Here is a 22,465-nt window from a genome sequence, read left to right as displayed (position 1 = left end):
TCTAACCAAATGCCTCGCCGCCTTTGTTTTATGCTGCGAAGCTTTGTGTCTTTTTTTTTAAAAAAATTATTTATTATTTATTTATTATTTGCATATTGTTTTAGTACACAATCCCTCTGCGTCATGCCAAGCTACGAATTCCCCGTGACCCTCTATTAAATTGTCTCTGTTTCTTTTGGGATTCGGGACGTGATTATATTTGGTAACATGTTGCTATGTACATTTTTTTTTTCAAAAAGATAAATTAGTATTATGAGTTAGATCGATCGGTGATCGATATAACTAGACTTTTTTGAAAACTTGAGTAAGCAGTGCAACATTTGGAGAAAAAGTACTGTGGTCCGGTCGACCTGAAGGTCTCGTACCACCATTTTTGAACTATGGAAGAAAAAAATTGAGTAAGCTAAAATTATAATGCATTAGGAGGATATCGATTGACAATGTGTAGAGCAACAAGGCCCTTCCGATGGAGGGTATACTCGAAAATCTCGGGATTTGAAGCTAGTTGCTTGTTTTTTTAAGGGGAATTTACAAGTTCTACAAATCTCGATGACACAAATATCCCAACAAATCAGGTAGGATATCGTACTCCAACATATCCATGAAACAATAATACTATTTCTATGTTAATTTATTATTTTTCATATTACATATGGATCGAGTTAATATGTATTGGTCGGATCAACATGTCTCACACCTATATATTTTTGAAACTATTGTACAAAGAACTCACACACCTAAATTTAAAGTCACCTTCAACCTTCCTCTTTAATATAGTCTATGTATTTCTCTCATTTTTATTATCCCTAATTTGCATTGAAGAGTGTTATTTACACTTCAATTTTTGTTAAGCATACTCCATTTATCATTTTTGTACTACAATTTGACTATATTACCCTTTAATTAATTTTAGTATACCTCAATATACTCTCATAAATTCCTAAAATAGTTTTCTAAAATTTAACTAACAACTCAAAATATTATAGTTATATTTGTCAATATTTTTAAATATAGAATACAAACAAATTTTAAAGACATTATTGATCAAAATAATCGTTCATTAGTATTTTGTATTTCAAATTTTTGAAAAAAGAAAAAAGCTAATATAATAAACATTCTTGTAACCCAAACAAAAAAAATAGAGTGTAAATTCATATGAAATGAATTATGATTGCAATTATGCTCTTAATCACTAGAATATGTATTATATGATTTCGAATAAATATTCTAATAATAAAATATATTCTTATTTTTTAAAATCTTAATTTAGATGTAAATTTAAATATTATCCCAAACACTTTAACTTTAATCTTGGTAAATCAAAATTTTGTATCCAATTAGAATTATGTATTTTATATATAAAAAATATCTAATAAATTATGTATATTGTACAAAATATTGAAATATAATATGAATAATATTAATTTTTAAGATTAAGAAATTTTTTTTTGTTGTTATATAATTTATTTGCCTATGAAGAAAAACCATGACAATTTTATGAGATGTTAAAATTTTAGTTGTAACAAATAGAAGGATTGTATTTGAGTTTTTTTTTAAAGGTAAATAGAAATTTTATAGCATAAGAAAAGTAATTCATTAGGGGTGATCTTGTCTATAAAGGAATTTATTAACATTTTTTGAAGTGTAAATAACACTCCTCTTTGCAGTTTTGCACATGTTAAGGGTTTCGTAGAGATTATTATTTGGCAATCGAGTGCAATATTTATCTCAAGATTCACACCATACAATCTTATACTCCGATCGAAGAACCTTAATATAACTGATATATGTGTTACTTGAAAAATATATATTTCAACCGGTACAAGTAAATTCATATTTTAGCTACGGATTTGGATTTAAAATTTTGTAAAGAAAATTTCATAATATTTTTTTTAAGTATTTTCAAACACTACTTTAGTGTAATAAATTCTCATTTTTATTAAAAAAAAATAGTTAATATTCACGCTTTCAGTATTAGTTTCATACATATTCTATTCACAGTGCTGAAGAATGGTCTCATCTAGTACTGGTGGGGCATGTGGTGTGTCATAATTTGTTTTATTTTATTTTATTTTTTTGGTTAATAAATTTGTTTACTCTTTTTTTTTGTGGTTTTGTTAATGGACGTGAATCAGAGTGTTCATAATTTAATGCCTGATTAGGTTCATAATGTTCTCTATCTAAGAATAATTTAATGAAGGATGATTCATGTTTTTGTCACACTCAGTCTCAGAGTTTGTTTGTCTAGTTTTTTAAATATATATATACATATATATATATATATATATGGCCATGAAGTTTGACCACTATTTTAATTTTTGTTTACATATGTAATCAACTCAGATTTATTTTTAAACTCATCCTATTCCTTTTAGGTTTACTTGGGACATAACTCAGATGATAGGATGTTTAATCGGGTTCATACAAGCGCGACTGCATAAAAGGTTCATATCATAACTAATATGTATCTGTTATGGTCAAATGAGAGTCCAATTGAATCTCTTATAAACTGTTTAAACATTTATTCAAACTCGTTTGGGAGCGATAACTATGTTACTAGGAGAGAGATGAGATGTGACGTGTGTCCTGTTTAGGGGTGAAATAGGGTCGGGACCCGTCCCATAACCCTCCACCCAATTTTCGTCTCGAAAATAATCGGAAATTTTTTTTCTCCCGATCCCATACCGAACACATTTCGGGACCTGAATATTTGGGATCCCGTCGGGTAGGGAGAGAAAATCCCGTTTTTTTTTTTTATTTTCAAGATTTTGTTCAAAAAACAAAAAAAATTGATTATTTTATTAAAAAAAATACTATTTAGAAATTTATATTTCTAAATAAAATAATAAATATTCAACTTAAAACATATAATATTAAAATTTCGGATAATGATTCAATGTTTTGTCAAAAGAAGATCATCATATTGTGCATCGGATAATTATTAATAAAATGTTCGAATACAAATTACTTGATAAATTTTGTTAAATAAATTGTCAAATTGCATCTCTTATTCATATTCGTTCTAATTAGATAATTATAAATATTAATTAATAAATTATTAATTTAATTTTTTAAAAAATATACAAAATAAAAAGTCATTTCATGATTTTACTATTCGATAGTTTCAATAATAAACAATTATGCGAATTAAATTCATAGTTTAATTATTATATGAGTTGAAACACAATAATATTTAGCTAAATATATTAATAAAATATATTATAATATTAAATCGGGACGGGTCGGGAATCCCGTCGAGATAATGATTTATTCCCGATCCCTCTCCCGATATTAATCGGGACGGGAAAAATCCCAAAAATTCGGGTCGGAAAAATGTCGGGATGAGATTTTTTCGGGACGGGAATGGGATGAGATTCGAAAAAAGTCGGGATTTTGGGAATTTTTGCCACCCCTAGTCGTGCTTGCTGATAAGTGCAATTTTTGCACTTCTATTTCATAGATTTAACTTTATTTTTTGTTGTTTTTCGAGCGATTTTATGTATCTTTGTTTTTGTTTTTGTCGTTTGTAGGAGTTTAGGTAAAAACCATTTTTAGTTGATAAAAATAGGTGAGATCAAATTAAAAATTACACAGAAAGCATGGAAAAATGAAAAAGAAGGCTGATGATTGAACAAGAATCGGGAGAAAAAAAAAAAAGCAACACCGGCGCACCCGCGCTCTGCCCTAGCGCACCCACGCCCAGAACCAGTGCAACCGCGCCTGACGTATAAAATTTCAGAAACCTATATATTTTAGGATTTTATGTGCCGTTTTCGGCCCAATAATGATGATGTATTATAAAAAAAAGATGAGGGCCGAATTTTAGGGACTTTTTCACCAATTTTCATCAGTGTTTCACCAGCGAACACCCAAAAAATACAACCACACAACTACTCATTTAAGGAGGCTAGAGACACATATTTGAGATGTGAGAGCGAATGACAAGGAATAGCTGAATCACAGACAGAGAAAAAAATTCATTTGGGAACGGAGATCGACTTTACTATGTGATTTTTATTATCTGCATTGATTTATGATGAGATTTTTGTATATATCTATGTGTTTGATTATTTTATTATAAACTTATTGGTTGTTTTTAGAGATTTACTGAACTTGATTTGATTTTCATGTTTTGAATATTATTTTAATTACTATTATTTGTTCTTAACAATTTATTTGTTTATTCTTGTTTTGATTTTCTTTCAATTTATTGGCCACATATTGAATGCTAAATTTATTTGAAATCTGACATTCGAGAGAAGAGATTTGGAATAAGATCATGGAGAAACACAACCTAGAATTTTTGTAGAGTTCGGAAGGCCTTCAATTTTATTTGAGCTTATTGAAAGAGAACCATAGAACTTGATTAATTTATTTTAATGCGGATATCGAAATTGACGTTAGAATAATAAAATTTACCCTGCATTCGAGAGATGCATTAAATAAAAAATAAGGGTTCTTGGCCTATAAATTAGAATCCATAATATTATCAATTGATATGATTTACATGAATGAAAATTGAGTGAAATCTTGTATGTAGAACCCGTCTCATATCGTGTACCCAAAGCCATCCTTGAAATTTTGATTTATTTAATTTATTTTAGTTTATTAAATTTTTTATTTTGATTTTTTAAATAAAGTTGAAATTATTTTAATTGCAATATTTAGTGTGAATATAAATTTTCAATCCTCTTGAGAACGATACTCTACAGTCTCTACTCATTACATATTAAAACTTGACATCGTGCGCTTGCGAGCGAAAATCACGCAACACTGGTTGCATCCCTGCATGTTTAAAATCTTTGAGTTGTATATATCGTTATCGTCCGTTATAATTTTGCTAAAATTTTAAGCGTTCGATCTCGCAGAAACCTGTATGGGATGTAGTTGTTATGATCTACATCTACTTTTTAAGAAGATAGAAGATTCTATCCCCTGAATGTTGATCCCTAGGCCCTAGCAAGGTTTTTCATCTTTCATTTGAAATCCATGGGCTATTGATATTATGTAAAAAGATTAATATGTTTTGTTTCCGAAATAAATTCATATTTTTCATATATTTTTGGTTTTCATTTTGCAATAATTTTTTTCCCAATATTATAAAATTGAATTATTTTTTTAATCAAAACCTCGAAACCTTTTGAATAGTTCAGTCATTTAATGAATGCACGGGAACAATTCATTCATTTTTTCAATAATAATAAATTTTGCACGGGAATAGTTCAGTCGGTCCATCTCAAATTTTGCGAGAACAATCAAAACCTCGAAACCTTCTAACGAAGTTTTTATCTGCGCAGAATATCGTTATGCCCGATCCAAACCGATTTGCGATAGATTTGAATATTCACTCTACCTGACCGAACCCAAGGTAAATTTTTGAACGCATCAAATTTGAAAAATAAAAAAAAATGAGTATTTTTCTCGATTTGAGATGAACCGACTCAACTTATATCTACAATAAAAATAATATTTTTGATTTTAAAATTAATTCTTTTTTCATGGACCGGGTGAAATTGGGACTCGTCTCACAAAATTAACCAATAAGAATATAAGATTATCTCAATATATTTTTTGTATAAATTAATGAAAATGGTTTAGTGTACAGTTGCCGCAGGGATGTGTACAATAGAAATTACTCACTCATTTATTACCATAACTACCATATTTAATGGCATTCAGTTTCAAGTTAAAAAGTGGCATTCAATCTCAATTTCCCATTGCAATGAATCTGGATAATAGGTTGACGTACCATCTCCACTTAATTGGCACTTTCACACACATTTGTTGAGTTCACATCTTCGCCCAAACCCGTAGATAAGATCCTAGCATATGAGTAATATTCAAATCATGCATTCAATGGTTAATATTTTTACACATAGACGTAATTAAGTATATATTGTTAACGCGACAAATCATGGAACATTAGATCTATCATTGGGATATTACCCATATGCTAGGTTGAAATCTACCGCCCAAACCATGTTCTATTCTTACTTACTCGCTCCGTCCCAATTATATAAACCAAATTTCTTTATTTGTTTGTCTCAAATATATATACACTCTTTTATTAAAAAAATTATAGGAATATTATCATTATGTTTGGATTAGTGGAATTAGACAGGATTCGGTGAGATTTTGAATTGAAAATAACGTTTTAGTATTTGACAAGACGGGATTTCAAAAGTAACACAAGATTGATATTAGATAGATTTTCATAGGATCTCATTTAGTTGAGTGAAATCTTGACAAAATGGGTCGGATTTTACGGGATTTCAAGGGATTTGAGTTTATAAAACAATAAAATTAATTTTAATAATAAATTTATATACTTTACTTATAAATTTTAAGTTTTCTTTATTATTTTTTATTACAAAATATCATTTATCCAAAATTTATACTATCAAATTCCAAAATATATTTTAACTTTTTTCAAACACCAAAATAAAATTCTAATTCCATAGATTTAAAATCCAATTCCAACTCCAATTCCAAATCCAATTTCAAATTCTATTTTTTAAACATTCAAACAGACCGTGTATATACTCCCTGCTTTTTTATTAAATACAATTAACCGCTCTAATATAAACCTTTGTAAAAGCGTTTAATAATCACTCATACATAGATTTTCCAAAAGCGATATCAAAATTGTTCTAAAACACGTTTGTTAAGCGCTTTAAAATCACTCTAAAAACTAATATATTAGAGTGGTTATTATGAATTTAGCAACGCCTGATTTATCTGATTGACTTGTACCAACGATCGTCCACACCAAGAGCATACCGGTGGAAACCCTAGAGCGGTGGTTGATCACTCTTATAAATGGCCTATATAACCACTATTATAGTTTTTTTGTTGTTGTAGTGGAACGAGCTCTAAATAGATTGTAGTTCGATTGGTACGTTAACATCCCTATATACAATTTAGACCTGTCTGTAATTAATATTTTCAATTATAAGAATAACTAAAATTTTGTACAACTCGTACTAAATTCTGGCAGAAAATGCTAAGAATATTAAAGTTCTGTTTGTTCATGCACTTTAGAAATATTTTTAGTGTTTTTTATAAGTGAAAAAACTTAAACTATGAGTTTGCAAGTTTTTTGTAAATTTTTTTGAAATTTTTTTTTAGATAGTTTTCTCTTTTAAAGAACAAATAAGATGTAGTTTTATATGCTTTTAGAATTGACGGCATGATGAAAACCAAAAAAAAATTAATTAGTTTGAAATGTTAATATTTTTATAAAATAGTTTGGCCAAACACATGATATTTATTCTTAAAACAACTTTAAAATATTTTATAAAATTGAAAAAAAAAAAACACTTTATAAAAGTGCTTTATAAGTACATGCTCAACGGGGCCTAAAATTTGAAAATAGAAGCGATATTTTTTATGCTACATTTTTATATCTATATTGAAAAGTATTGTACTTTGTTAAGGGTGAATTACAAATTTATTACATAAAAAAAATACTATATATAAAAGACTATATTCTACAAAGTAATAAATTTTAAAGCACATAGAATACTATTATTAACATATTTTCGATTATAAATACTAAAATTTTTCTTTCATCAAATAAATATAATCTCATTGTAAAATGAAATACTCGTAACATATCGAGACAATTTGACTTTGAACACAATGCATGGGAATATTGAATATCTCTATAATCGCCATGATTTAATTGCATGTTCTCCCTTTCTCATTATATAATTACAGAATCGCAGTTGAATTAGTTGCACATGGCAAAGCTTACTACACTTTTGTTTCTATATATATCACCTCTCGAGTAGACATCCCAATCGGCCAATCTTTAATTCTATAATAATACTTTCAAAACTTATTCATTATTTTAAATAATTTGTAATATTTGTTACCTATTTCCCTTCATTTTCAATTATCTATAATTTGAGTGGCACATTGGTTTCAGATTTCTTGATATGGCCACACACAGGGCGGAACTAGGATTTTTATTTAATGTAGGTATCGATGTATTATAATTAATAAAACAAAAAAAAGTACTGATTAATCGATAGTCGAAAATAATATTTTCTATGGTCCGAACATAATCTACACATAACTAGTATCACGATCTATTATTTGATATTAAAATGCAGAAAACATGACGAAGAACAGCGCGTACAAAATCCACAATAAATTTTTTTGATAAAAAATATAAATTCTACATTCTAAAAATATGCATGAATTCATTTTCAATTGCAAAAAAGACACAAAATATAAAAACAATTGAATGATTGACTAACAATGAAAAAAATACAAACGAACCTAAAATTTGGTGAAATTTTGGATTTTATAGATAATATGGAAGGTGAAACAGCAAGCAATGTTCTAAAAAGAGGTAGACGGTAAGCGGAGATCATCCCCCGCCTAGCGCCTAGACGCATAGGCGGCCGCCTAGGCGGTTTTTTCTTTTTAGCCTAAATATTTAATTATTTTAGTACAATTCATCTTAATATTTCTCCAGTAATTACTCTTTTTCTAATTCACCTGCATAAGTGGTGTTTTTTCAAGTCTAAATATCTAAGTATTCTTGTTCATCTTAATATTTTTCCAATAATTTCTCGTTATCGAATTCAACTCGAAATACATCTCATATTTCTCGTTTTTATCCGATACGAATGATAGACAAATATGTCAATTAATCTTTTTTTTAAAAAATAAATTTTAAAAAATAAATAAAATTTTATATCTTAATCTAAGCGGCTGCCTAGGCGCATTTTGAGGCGTCTAGGCGACGATTAGGCGGCCTAGACGACCAATTAATGTAATAACTCCCAGAAGATTCAACTGTCTGAAAATCGAGGCTGTGTGCAACCGTCTAGCTCCTAGGCGCATCCTTTTAGAACACTGACAGTAAGTAATGCGAATTGAAAGAATCGTTAATCCAAGTATACAACATTTGTGACTCGTGAGGAGAAAACTATATATATATATATATATATATATATATATATATATATATATATATATATATATAATTATTTTTTGGGCAAGTGTGGGTGCCCACACTGTACCAAGACTGGCTCCACCACTTGTCACACATAACGATTAATCTAAGTTGTTATGAAAGTTTCTTGTAACATTTTATTAACCAATTCAAATATCTTTTTCCAACCAATGTAGGAGAAATACATTAGGTATGGATCCACCATAGTAGTCGTTGGATTTGTTAGAAGATTGGTTTAATTTTTTGTTTTTTATTTAAATGATTTTCTTTTTTAATTTTGTGATATTTTTTTTTAATACACGAGTTTTTGGGAAAATTCACAATTCCAAATTAAGTACACAACTTTCCTAATTAGTTCATTGAATGAGACCTATGCCTAAATTTTTGTACATTTTAGCTTTCCACTATATCAAATACGGTTTAGTTCAACCTACTTTAAGGATAGTACCATAATAGGAGATCTAACAACCCATGATTTGTCACGTCAATTCTATAATATTAATTATGCATATGTGTTGAGATATAAACCATCAGATCAATGATTTGGATATTATACATATGGTACTTATTGAAATGGATATTTGGACAAATACATGTTTATTTGTCTATCACATTTCAATTAATTAATAGTCTCTAAATTTATCCAAGAGTCTAATCTGGTACACTATTATTTTTGAATATTTATAATTATTTTATTTCGATTGACATAGTTTCAATAATCTCGTTAAATATTTTAAATTAATATAATGTAAATAAGTCACCAAATGCATCCCATGAAATGGTATGTGTGGGACAAACCGGGCAATCGATCATTCACTTTTGCTGGTGATTAAATTTTATTTCCTAATTGATACATTATTTTAATAAACATTAAGTAAAAAATTTTTTTCCGTAAAGTAACATGTGAATAAATTTATCAGTCCAACATCATAATTAATGATTTCATGCGTCTGTGATGATACAAAAGGACAACATGCGAAGGAATCAAACATTTGAAACCACAACCTTAAATTTTAGTCCCGACAATAAATCATATGTGTTTACTTTCAACATCCCCAATATATATTCTCAAAAAAAAATAAAAAATAATAACATCCCCAATAAATATATAACACACACACACAGACACAAACATATATTATACTAGCAGCTGGAATATTCTAAATTTTTTAAATATATATATATATATATATATATATATATATATAACTATAATTATCGTTTGGTAGCCTATATTATTAATCTATGTATAACTTATCTTATCCAATATCACGTTCTTCTCTTCATATTATTTATAATCTATTAATTATTTATTTTACATCAACCAAATCATTAATTATTTATCTTGCATCAATCAAATCATTGAATTTAAATTACTATATTACTCTTTATAAATAACATTATTCATATTTTATTTATTGTTAAAAGTACAAAATGATAATTTATCATGTTTATATATAATGTAATCAGTCAAATCAAATAAACTATAATCTATCAATCAAATCAAATACTATTTTAACTATCATTTTTATTTATTTTTTATTACATTATATTACTTATCTATATAATATTTATCTCATTATACATACCAAACGGTAATAATATATCAAATCACATTAAAATAATCATACTGAAATTATATGGAAATAATTTTTATTTGTATTTAATAAAAATTATAAGTGGAAAATAAAAATTATTGTAATGTGATTATACATTACATATATGTTGGGATCGGTTCAGAGGATAGAGGGGGGTGAATACACTCTGAAACTTTTCTTCTTCTTCTTCAAAATGATCAAATGAGGTTTAGTTCACTTAATCTGTTTTCTCAACTTCTAAAACGGTTTGAACAACTTAAATAGTGCGGAAATAGTTCAGAGGTTTTAGTGATGCAAAGTTTATAATGCAATGTATGAGCAGAATGTAAGATAAATAGCAGTAAAGACTAAGGCACGATTTATGGAAGTTCGAAGGCTTAATCCTTCTACGTCTCCCCTTCTTCCACTTAGGAAGGAATTCACTAGAAGACTTTGGTTATTACAACGTCTTGTAATACACCCACTTCAGACTTAGGACTTATCCAATGCCTAATCCGAAACTCCTAGATTTACACAGATAAGATTCTCAGTTCTTATCAGACTGGTGGAAGCTTTCAGAGTAGCTTCAATTCTCTTCAACAATGAGTATAGTTGAGTTGAGCTTCTCAAACTGCAGAGCGGTCGAGAGGCTTGAAAACCCTAGGATGATCCTTGACGATCAGATATGTGAACTGTAGGCGAGGGTTTATTTGAGCAGCAAATGAATGATCTTGTAAGTGTGCTCAAGTATATCAGATGAGGACTTCTGATATTATTCAAGTGATTGAGTTGATTGAGATTTTTCTGAATTGCTTGTCTCTCTTTGTTGTTGTTGTCTCACTTCTTGAGCAATCTTCCCTTTATATAGGTCAATCATCAACGTCTTTATTTTGAACGTTCTGATGCTGCATTGAATGCACATTTAATGCTCATAAATGCATTGATGATTCTGCATGAAAATCGTACACTGCAGACAACTTCCAGGGTCCAAAACTGGAATAAACGGTCGAATGCTTTATCTGTAGTCATTCTGTGTTTTTGCCATTTTGGTGCAACCTGTTGTCTCGATTGCAGGAGTCAACATATCTTCTGACACGCCGGTTCTGCTTTTAATAAAAGATCTTGCAAAGAACATCTTGTCACAGGTACTTGTCTTGAGATATCCTGATAAGCAGTTGGCATTCTACCTGTAGAGATATTTGTCCTCTGCTGGTTTGAATAACCAGTCGATAAGCTTGTGACTTCAACCGGTCGAGAGACAAAGGCGGTTGACAAGCTTCCGGTAGATAGATTTATCCTCTGCTGGTTTTGATAGCCAGTCGATAGGCTTGTGACTTCAGCCGGTCGAGAGCAAAGGCGGTTGACAAGCTTCCGGTAGAAGTTGTAGTAGATTCCTGAAATACAATGGTTGGCAGCACATTCCTATACAATGAGTTGTTGTTTGTTATCACCAAAATATCGGATTCAACAATTTCCCCCTTTTTGGTGATGACAAAACTTAAGTGCTCCAAGAACAATATGAAAGCATTAAAATGAACTTCATTGAGAGAATGAATTTCATTAAGTACAATAAGCATTTTTATTACACCTACAGAAAAAAATAAGATGCAGCTACGATAAGTAAAGAAGAGATAAGTTGTTCATCTTTTGAACCAACTGGCTCCTCCTGACCTATCGCCTTCTCTTCTTCTTCTGTCGGCTTCTTCTTTTCTTTTGGACTCTTCTTCACGTCTTCTTGCCTCTGCTGCTCTACGTTGCTCTTCTTCCCCCTTTTTGGCATCACCTTGGTTGAGTCGAAGGATGACCTCAGTGAGTTGAGTGCCAAGGCAGGCTTGCATAGTGTCTATTTTTGCATCGATTTGAGCAAGTAGAGTGGCTTGCATAGTGTTCATCCGATCATTCAACTGCTTATGAAGGCGGTTTTCGGATCGGATAACTTGTTCGGAGACGGTAGAGAGCGTGTTGATTTGAGTGCGATGATGATTAGTGATCTCTGTGGACAGACGAGCAAGGTCTCGAGACACGGTCTCGAAATGCCGAATCATCGTCTGGCGTGAATTATCGACCGATAAGGATGAGTTTGTTATGTCTTGAGAGAAGGACCTAACCGTTTGCATGAGCTCATGAAGCCGATTTATCAAGGTATGATCTAGAGCTGCGGCCATGGCTTCAATTAAAGAATCATCAGTCTGAAGCATTTGCCCTTCTGGGTCATTTCTTGGTGAAACCGGGCTAGACTCACGATGATGTGGTGCGGGTGAACTGGCTGGAGAGCTACCCGATGGACCTTCCAATAATGGTACAGTTGGAGATGTAATAGTTTCGACTGCAGCCAATATGGTTGGTGGAGTACCAGGATCAGCACTTGGTTCATCCATAATGAGATCTTCCATAAACTTTTCAGTAGATGGAGACGGTTGAAGTGCTGGATCAGCATCAGTCACTTGCTGTTCTGGAGATGCAGGTGATACAATAGTGCTTGATATCTCCGTTGGGGGCACTGTTGCTTCACTACTGCAAGGAGCCTCTGTCACAGAGGTGACAGGTATCTCTTGTGCAACCACTTCTAAAACATCTTGTGAATGACCGGGAGAAGTGTGAGCGGTCGTCACTGGAGAGGAGTGAGCAATCACAACTGCTTCCGGTTGAGTAACTGCTTGGACTGCGGTTGAGGAGGGGTCGACCGATGAAGATGCTGCCACACTCGATCTTAGAGCAGATGATTGAAAGAGGTCAGCAGTGATGAGATCGGTCAGAATCCCATCTGAAGAAGGGAGAGCATAGACGTCTTCTTCACCCTGATCTTGAGTGAGAAAGGTTTTCATCATCACTTGTGCTTCCAGCACATAAGCTTGTAAACAGGCTGCTGAAGCTGGTGTTTTGACATTGTTGAGAGCTTGGAAGTGCTGAAGTAGTTGAGTGATTTGACGTAGACTATCCTGTAGTCCAGTCAAAATCACAAAGTCATCGGCAGCGGTAGGACTCTTGGATTTGAAATTCTTGACACGCTCATTAATTAGCAGAGATAGCAGGCTTCCTCGAAGCTTCAAGTCTATGAGATGTCTTCTTCCCAGAGCCTCCACGATGTCTTCAGTATCAGCAAATAGAAGCATCTTCTGCTCAATGACGTTTAGAGATTTCCATTTAGGAAATATTTGAGCGAGTGTCAAGTGAGTGCGGGAGTGATGCCATCTGTCAAAACGTTGTAGATGACGCTTGACAGTACGGAGCACGTGAGAGATGATCACATTGAGTTCTATCGTAGCTGCTGGTTGAGCCTTGGGTGTGTAAATCATCACACCTTTCCCTTTTTCTTTGGGATCAGCTAGAGTGACCTCAGGAGCTGATGAGGCACCTTCCCGGATTATCACACCCTTTGTAGGACGAGGAGCAGTAGAAGCAACAACGGTAGTAGTCTCGACCGTTGGCAGGGTAGGAGCAAGTCCAGAAAGAGACTTTAGCTTCTTGTGCTGCCTCTTCTTCTCGCCTGCAGGCGTGGATGACACAGCTGCTTTGGAGACCGAAGGGGATGACTTGCTGAAAGCTTGAATCAGTGGAACATTCTCACGTGATTCATCTTCAGAGTCAGATTCGATGATCAGTTGACGCTTGGCAGACTTTTTGGTATGGACTGGTTTGGCCACGACCGGAACCGTTGAAAGCGGTTGAGGGATAGCAATAACCTTTGCGGTTGAGGGCAAGGTGTCGACCGCAGTCTCTTTCTTGTTCAGGAATTTGAGAATCGTAGACTTGTTGAGCCATTTGGTGGGATGCAGAGGCTCAGTCTTGGAAAAGTCCACTCCAAGGACGCCCAAGATGTGGCAGATTTGCAAAGCAAATCCCTCGGATTGCCCTTTGCCCCTGATCATTTCACATAGAATATTGAACAGAATGTCTGACCAGTTTATGTTGATCTTGGAGGCAATACAAGCCATGTATTGAAATTTCTCCAGCGTCACCTTGTCGTAAGATCCAGCCTTGGCCAGAAGATTCTTGGCCACGATATTAGTCAGTAGCCTGAATGGAGCTTTGAGAGATGTCTTCTGGGCCGGCAGTTTGATCGGAGCATCAGTAGTTGAGAACTCCTTCAACCAATAAGAGCAGTTACCATCTGGAAGATCCGTGCATTTTGTCAAACCCCTGGAGGGCAGATCAAATGTGCTGGCGAAGAACTTCTGATTGAAGGAGTAGACCTCTGTCTTGATCAAGCATTTGATAGTCCCATGCTCGATTTGAGCGGTTGCGAAGAACTCCTTCAAAACAGGCAAATCGCAGATGGCGCTGCATTCCAGAAATTTCTTCAGTCCAGAGGCTTCAAGCATGGTGAAGACCTCAGATATTCCTGCGTTGTTTGCCTTAACAACGGAATCAAAGTTGATTGCGAGGCAAGTCTTCTGGATCGACATGATAGCTGTAGATAAGAACTCGAGCAGAGAGTAAGCAAAATCTAGAGAGTAATTCGATGATGCGTTTAATACAATATGAAAGCTTTTAGCAAAGGTGAAAGATTGATATACGAGTGTAAAGAAGTATATATAGGAACCTATGGGCCATAGGGTGACGTCATGAAAAGTATTTTTGAAATTCAAAAAGTTTTGAAGAGCATAATCACGGCGCCCAATTAATGTCATTTGGTTCAAAGCACCAAGCTGCTAGTACGAAGCCTGTCAGAGACTAGTTAAAGGCGGATGATATGCCAATATTTATGGCAACGTAACAGCTAATCTATTAATGTCATATTGACAATCATTCCCCCTAAACACATGCATACTAACTTAAATCTACTAAGCCAAGAATATTTCGAAAATATGAAAACTTAGCGTCCGGTAGAGGCTTGGTGAATATGTCTGCTGCTTGCTGATCGGTAGAGATGTATTCCAGCCTGATTTCCTTCTTTAAGACATGATCTCGGATAAAGTGATGCCTGACATCAATGTGCTTTGTCCTAGAGTGCATCACTGGATTGTGAGTGATGGCTATGGCACTTGTATTGTCACAGTAGATTGGAGCTTCACTCGACCGAATCCCATAATCATTAAGCTGCTGTTGAATCCAGAGTATTTGAGCACAACAGCTGCCAGCAGCAAGGTATTCTGCTTCGGCGGTCGAGGTAGCAATTGATGTCTGCTTCTTACTTGACCACGAAATTAGTCTATCTCCAAGGAATTGACATGTGCCACTTGTACTTTTGCGATCAATTCTACAACCTGCATAATCTGCATCTGAATAGCCAATAAGATTGAGATTTGAATCTTTGGGATACCAAAGACCCACATTAGTAGTTCCTTTAATATATTTAAGTATTCGTTTGGTAGCAATGAAATGAGATTGCTTAGGTGCAGCTTGAAATCTAGCACATAAACAAACTGAATACATGATATCCGGTCGACTGGCAGTCAAATAGAGCAGTGAACCAATAAGGCCTCGATACATGGTTACCTCGACCGGAATTCCCCCTTCATCTTTATCAAGCTTAATTGATGTACTCATGGGGGTAGATACAGTTGAGCATTGTTCCATTCCAAACTTCTTTACCAATTCCTTGGCATACTTGGACTGATTGATGAATATTCCAGTTTCAAGTTGCTTCACTTGAAGTCCAAGAAAGAAGTTTAGCTCGTCCATCATGCTCATTTCAAACTTCTCCTGCATCAGTTTAGAGAACTTTGAGCACAACTTGGGGTTAGTTGACCCAAATATAATGTCATCAACATAAATTTGTACTAGTAACACATGATCACCTTTTACAAATTTAAACAGGGTCTTATCGACCGTTCCAATTTGGAAATCATGTTCCAGTAAAAATTTTAGTAATGCGTCATACCAAGCACGCGGTGCTTGTTTTAATCCATAGAGAGCTTTGTCAAGTTTATAGATATATTGAGGATGAGTAGGATTGACAAAACCTGGTGGTTGTTCAACGTACACTTCTTCTTGAAGTAGACCATTGAGGAATGCAGACTTCACATCCATTTGATAAACTTTAAAATTCTTGAAGGCTGCATAAGCAAGAAAGATGCGGATTGCTTCTAGTCTTGCAACTGGCGCGAAGGATTCCTCAAAGTCTATGCCTTCTTCTTGTCTGAATCCTTGAGCAACAAGTCGAGCTTTGTTACGCACAACAGTGCCATGTTCATCGAGCTTGTTACGAAACACCCATCTAGTTCCAATCACATTTTGATTTTTCGGTCGAGGAACTAGATGCCAAACATTGTTGCGGGTGAATTGATTCAACTCTTCTTGCATAGCTTCAATCCAGCTGGCATCTGATAGAGCTTCATCTATTTTCTTGGGCTCTACCTGAGATATGAAAGCTGCATGCAAGAATTCATTAATCATTTGACCACGTGTTTTTCGAGGAGCAGAAGGGTCACCTATGACCAACCCAGGTGGATGATCTTTGTTCCACCTAAAATAATTCCCTAAAGGGTTGTCATCAATTGGTTGATGAACGTCCTCGTTTACTGGATCATCATTGGCTGGAGGATTGTTATCAACCGGTGGATCCACTTCTGGCCTTGTTTGATCACACCCGGTAGAGGGAACTGGATCATCCTTCTTTGGAGGATATAGATCACTGTCACTCTCTTCCTGTAGATTTGTGTTTTCCAGTCTATGACTCAGATCATTTATGCTCCCTTGAGTTTGTTCTGTACAAAGAGTAGATTCATCAAAAACAACATGAATGGTTTCCTCGACCGTTAGTGATCTTTGATTGAACACTCGATAAGCTCTGCTAACGGCTGAGTAACCAATAAAAGTTCCTTCGTCTGCTTTGGCATCGAAGGCTGTCAAATGGTTTTTGCCATTGTTGTGGATAAAGCATTTGCATCCAAAAATTTTGAAGTATGAAATATCAGGTTTTGTGCCATTCCAGATCTCATATGGAGTTTTGTTAAATCGTTTATTAATCATAGATCTGTTTTGAGTATAGCAAGCTGTGTTAACTGCTTCTGCCCAAAGCCTTTGAGAAACATTTGAATCAGCAATCATAGTTCTGGCTGCTTCTTTTAAAGTACGGTTCCTTCTTTCAGCCACCCCATTTTGCTGTGGGGATCTAGCAGCTGACAACTCATGCTTGATTCCCTGATCATCTAGATAAGTCATAAGAGTGGTGTTTAAAAATTCAGTCCCTCTATCACTCCTGATTCTATCTATCACAGTAGATTGTTCATTTTGCAAGCGTTTAAAAAGCTTAAACAGGTGAGGTGCAGTTTGATCTTTTGAAGAGAGAAAGATGACCCAAGTAAATCGAGAAAAGTCATCAATAACAACAAGAGCATATCTCATTCCCCCTATGCTTCTTACTGGTATAGGACCAAATAGGTCCATGTGAAGTAAGTCTAAACATTTGGAAGAAGACATACACCCTTTATTTTTAAAGGTTGCTCTCACCTGCTTTCCTAGTTGACAAGCAGGACAAACTTTGTCTTTTATAAAATCTCCTTCGGGCAGACCAGAAACCAAATCATGCTTCCTCAAGTTAAAAATGGACTTAAAATTTAGATGATTTAACCGCTTATGCCACAACCAATGTTTATCATGATGAGCAGTAAGACAAGTAGGTGAAGAAATATGTGAGCAAGACCAGTTTACCTTGTAGGTGTTTAGGTCTCGTACACCGGTCATAAGAGTCTCACCTTTGTCATTTTTTATGAGGCAAGTGTGTTTGTGAAACTCGACCGAATGATCATTGTCACATAGTTGACTAATACTTATCAAATTATAGCATAGTTTGTCAAAAAGTAACACATCTTTAATAATGATGTTACCATGGATAATCTTACCCTTACCCACGGTTTTACCTTTGGAGTTGTCTCCAAAGCTGATCTTTGGTCCTTTGCACAACACCACTTCTGTTAGAAGTTCTGGATTCCCTGTCATGTGTCGTGAGCAACCGCTATCTAAATACCAGGTAGTGTCCTTGATAGAAGTGGTTTTCTCGCCCGTTTGGACTTTTAGTACCTGCAAAGAGTGAAGAACTTTTGGTACCCATATCTAGTAGGGTCCAGGTCGGATTAGCCCTTTCGGGACCCGCACCTGGAACACCCTTACAGGTTTGCCCGTGTGTGTGTCCAGAAATCTGTGCGGTCGATAGGCAGTAAATGTGTGTGCTTGTGAGGTTGCTGTGTGCTGCTTGCCTTTTTGATTTTCATCAGTTAGCCTGTACCTCTTTTGAACTGGCCTGCAATTAAAGTACTGGTAAGGCTTCTCCTTTGACCATCTTTTCTTAGAGTAGTTAGACTCATTCCATGGCCTTTTGAAATTAGATTGGTTTCCCTTTCTTCTTTCATTAGGTTTTGGTTTGATCCAAGTTCCTCTTTGATTAGAGGTCTGGGGATCCACATATCCCAGCCCTCTATGCTTAGAGCTTCGTTCGTTAGATACTTTCTGATTTTTGTCAAAGCTGCACTTATCGTGTTCATATATCGTGCTGGACCTGACAAATCTTATTTTGTTAAGATTGCCTTTGTCCAGGCTTGACTGAATACATGATTCCATAGACTGTTCATTTGTTCCAAACCCTAGACCGGTTTTATCATGTACCGGTCTTTGGATTTCTTGAATCTTGTCAATGGTTACAGAAGATTTATTCCAAGCCTTAATGGTTTCAAGTAGTTTTTTATTCTCAATCAAGGTAGCTTGGAATACTCTTTTCAAGGTGTCGTTCTCAGTAGCCAGCAGACTTAGCTTGACCTTAAGACCATCAAGCTCTTTTTGCTGCATGCAGCTTGATTTGCTTGACTTATCTTTTAGGTCAGCTCTTTCTGCCTTTACTTCCTCGAACTCCTTGGATAATGCTTTGTATTCATTAGCCATTTCGTGTAAAGCAGTAACTAAATCACTGTGAATAAGTTCAGGTGAGCCAAAGTCAAATACCTCCTCAGCTTCTTCTTCGATGTCGGCCATAAGACATTCCACTTTTTCATCATCGCTGTCATCTGAAGAGCTTCCGGTATTGGAGTTGTCAGAGTCAGACTCAGCCCACTTGCTTTTGCTTTCGTCTGCTACTAGAACCCTTTGGTCTCTTCCTTTTCTAAACGTCCTTTTATCCTCCTTACCCCTTCTTCTTTCGGAGAATTGCTTCTGATCATTGTTCTTAGGCTTGGTGCAGTCTGCAATGAAGTGGCCTGACTTGCCACAGTTAAAACAAGTAGGACCATCCTTTGTATGGTCCGATTTATGATAATTTTTAAATTTAGAATTGTTTTTACGCATAAATCTACCAAATTTCTTGACAAAGAGTGTCATGGCTTCATTGCTGATTTGCTCAGCTGATCTCTTTGGAGCTTCCTCGACCGGTGGACATATCACGGTTGAGGTTAAGGCCTTGGTTGGTTGAGAAGTAGATGGTTCATCTTCTGTTCTCATGTTGAGCTCGAACTCGTAGGCTTTGAGATCTGCAAAGAGATCATGCAGTTCAACCTTGCTTAAGTCTTTTGACTCTCTCATGGCCACTGTCTTGATCTCCCATTCTTTGGGTAAAGCTCTCATAACCTTCACAGCAATTTCACGGTTAGTATAAGTTTTACCTAAAGCAATAAGATCACAGATGATACTACTGAACCGTTCATCAAATTCAGCCATGGTTTCCCCTGGCTTCATTTTGGCGTTGTCATATTTTTGAATGGCCAAAGTGAGCTTGTTTTCCTTTGTCTGGTCATTCCCTTCACATAGCTGAGTGAGCTTCTCCCAAATCTCCTTTGCTGTGGAACATGACTTGATTTTGCTGAACATATTCTTATCCAGTGTTTTGTATAGGATGTCCCGGGCCACATTGTCAAGATTGGCCTTCTTTTTGTCCTCAGTGGTCCACTCAGCTCTTGGTTTCTCAATCATTTGTCCTGCACCATCGGCTAGAGCTGGGTTGACCTTCATAATTTTGATAGGACCGTCTGTTATGACATATAGCATGTCATCATCCTGTGCTGCAAGATGTGCCTGCATGCGAATTTTCCAATCATCATACTCTTCTTTAGAAAACATAGGAATTCTGTTGAAAGAAGTCATGATTTTAAAACTTCAGATCAGCAGTTGAGAAAGGAACCCGCTCTGATACCACTTGTTGGGATCGGTTCAGAGGGTAGAGGGGGGGGGGGGGGTGAATACACTCTGAAACTTTTCTTCTTCTTCTTCAAAATGATCAAGTGAGGTTTAGTTCACTTAATCTGTTTTCTCAACTTCTAAAACGGTTTGAACAACTTAAATAGTGCGGAAATAGTTCAGAGGTTTTAGTGATGCAAAGTTTATAATGCAATGTATGAGCAGAATGTAAGATAAATAGCAGTAAAGACTAAGGCACGATTTATGGAAGTTCGAAGGCTTAATCCTTCTACGTCTCCCCTTCTTCCACTTAGGAAGGAATTCACTAGAAGACTTTGGTTATTACAACGTCTTGTAATACACCCACTTCAGACTTAGGACTTATCTAATGCCTAATCCAAAACTCCTAGATTTACACAGATAAGATTCTCAGTTCTTATCAGACTGGTGGAAGCTTTCAGAGTAGCTTCAATTCTCTTCAACAATGAGTATAGTTGAGTTGAGCTTCTCAAACTGCAGAGCGGTCGAGAGGCTTGAAAACCCTAGGATGATCCTTGACGATCAGATATGTAAACTGTAGGCGAGAGTTTATTTGAGCAGCAAATGAATGATCTTGTAAGTGTGCTCAAGTATATCAGATGAGGACTTCTGATATTATTCAAGTGATTGAGTTGATTGAGATTTTTCTGAATTGCTTGTCTCTCTTTGTTGTTGTTGTCTCACTTCTTGAGCAATCTTCCCTTTATATAGGTCAATCATCAACGTCTTTATTTTGAACGTTCTGATGCTGCATTGAATGCACATTTAATGCTCATAAATGCATTGATGATTCTGCATGAAGATCGTACACTGCAGACAACTTCCAGGGTCCAAAACTGGAATAAACGGTCGAATGCTTTATCTGTAGTCATTCTGTGTTTTTGCCATTTTGGTGCAACCTGTTGTCTCGATTGCAGGAGTCAACATATCTTCTGACACGCCGGTTCTGCTTTTAATAAAAGATCTTGCAAAGAACATCTTGTCACAGGTACTTGTCTTGAGATATCCTGATAAGCAGTTGGCATTCTACCTGTAGAGATATTTGTCCTCTGCTGGTTTGAATAACCAGTCGATAAGCTTGTGACTTCAACCGGTCGAGAGACAAAGGCGGTTGACAAGCTTCCGGTAGATAGATTTATCCTCTGCTGGTTTTGATAGCCAGTCGATAGGCTTGTGACTTCAGCCGGTCGAGAGCAAAGGCGGTTGACAAGCTTCCGGTAGAAGTTGTAGTAGATTCCTGAAATACAATGGTTGGCAGCACATTCCTATACAATGAGTTGTTGTTTGTTATCACCAAAATATCGGATTCAACAATATATTATAATTTTTATTTTGTTTTAAAAATTTTTTAGATTTTTATACATATAATTTTATTTTCAACATCGACGCGGGCACATGCACATATAATTGTATACTAACAATACTCTCATACTAAGCATTTTTATCGCCAGAATCCTTGATCTTTGTTTTGGAAACCCCATTTCACGAGGTAGACCTTAGGTTGGATGGACCTAGCGAGAGCGGGCGCAGAGGTGGCAGAGAAGCACTTTTGGGAGTAACGATCTTGGTTCATGTAATGTTTCAGTTTTAGTACTATGACTTTCGATATGGTTATATCACATTTGGTATTTACATATTGTTTCTTCGATGAGGTTGTATAACTATGTTCAAGTTATTTCTGTTGTTTATCTGCTTACGTTTTATTTAAGTTAATTGCATGATATAAAATTGTTTAGTAGGTGATTCGAGATGGGTCACAACAACACCCATCGTGGGTACCTATGTGAATATCGACTGATGTGACATGCATTTATTGAATGTACAAGACTTCACATCA

This window comes from Henckelia pumila, unplaced genomic scaffold (assembly GCF_033568475.1).
Source record: "Henckelia pumila isolate YLH828 unplaced genomic scaffold, ASM3356847v2 CTG_517:::fragment_1, whole genome shotgun sequence".
Lineage (NCBI taxonomy): Eukaryota > Viridiplantae > Streptophyta > Magnoliopsida > Lamiales > Gesneriaceae > Henckelia > Henckelia pumila.
This window is presented reverse-complemented; position numbering follows the sequence as displayed.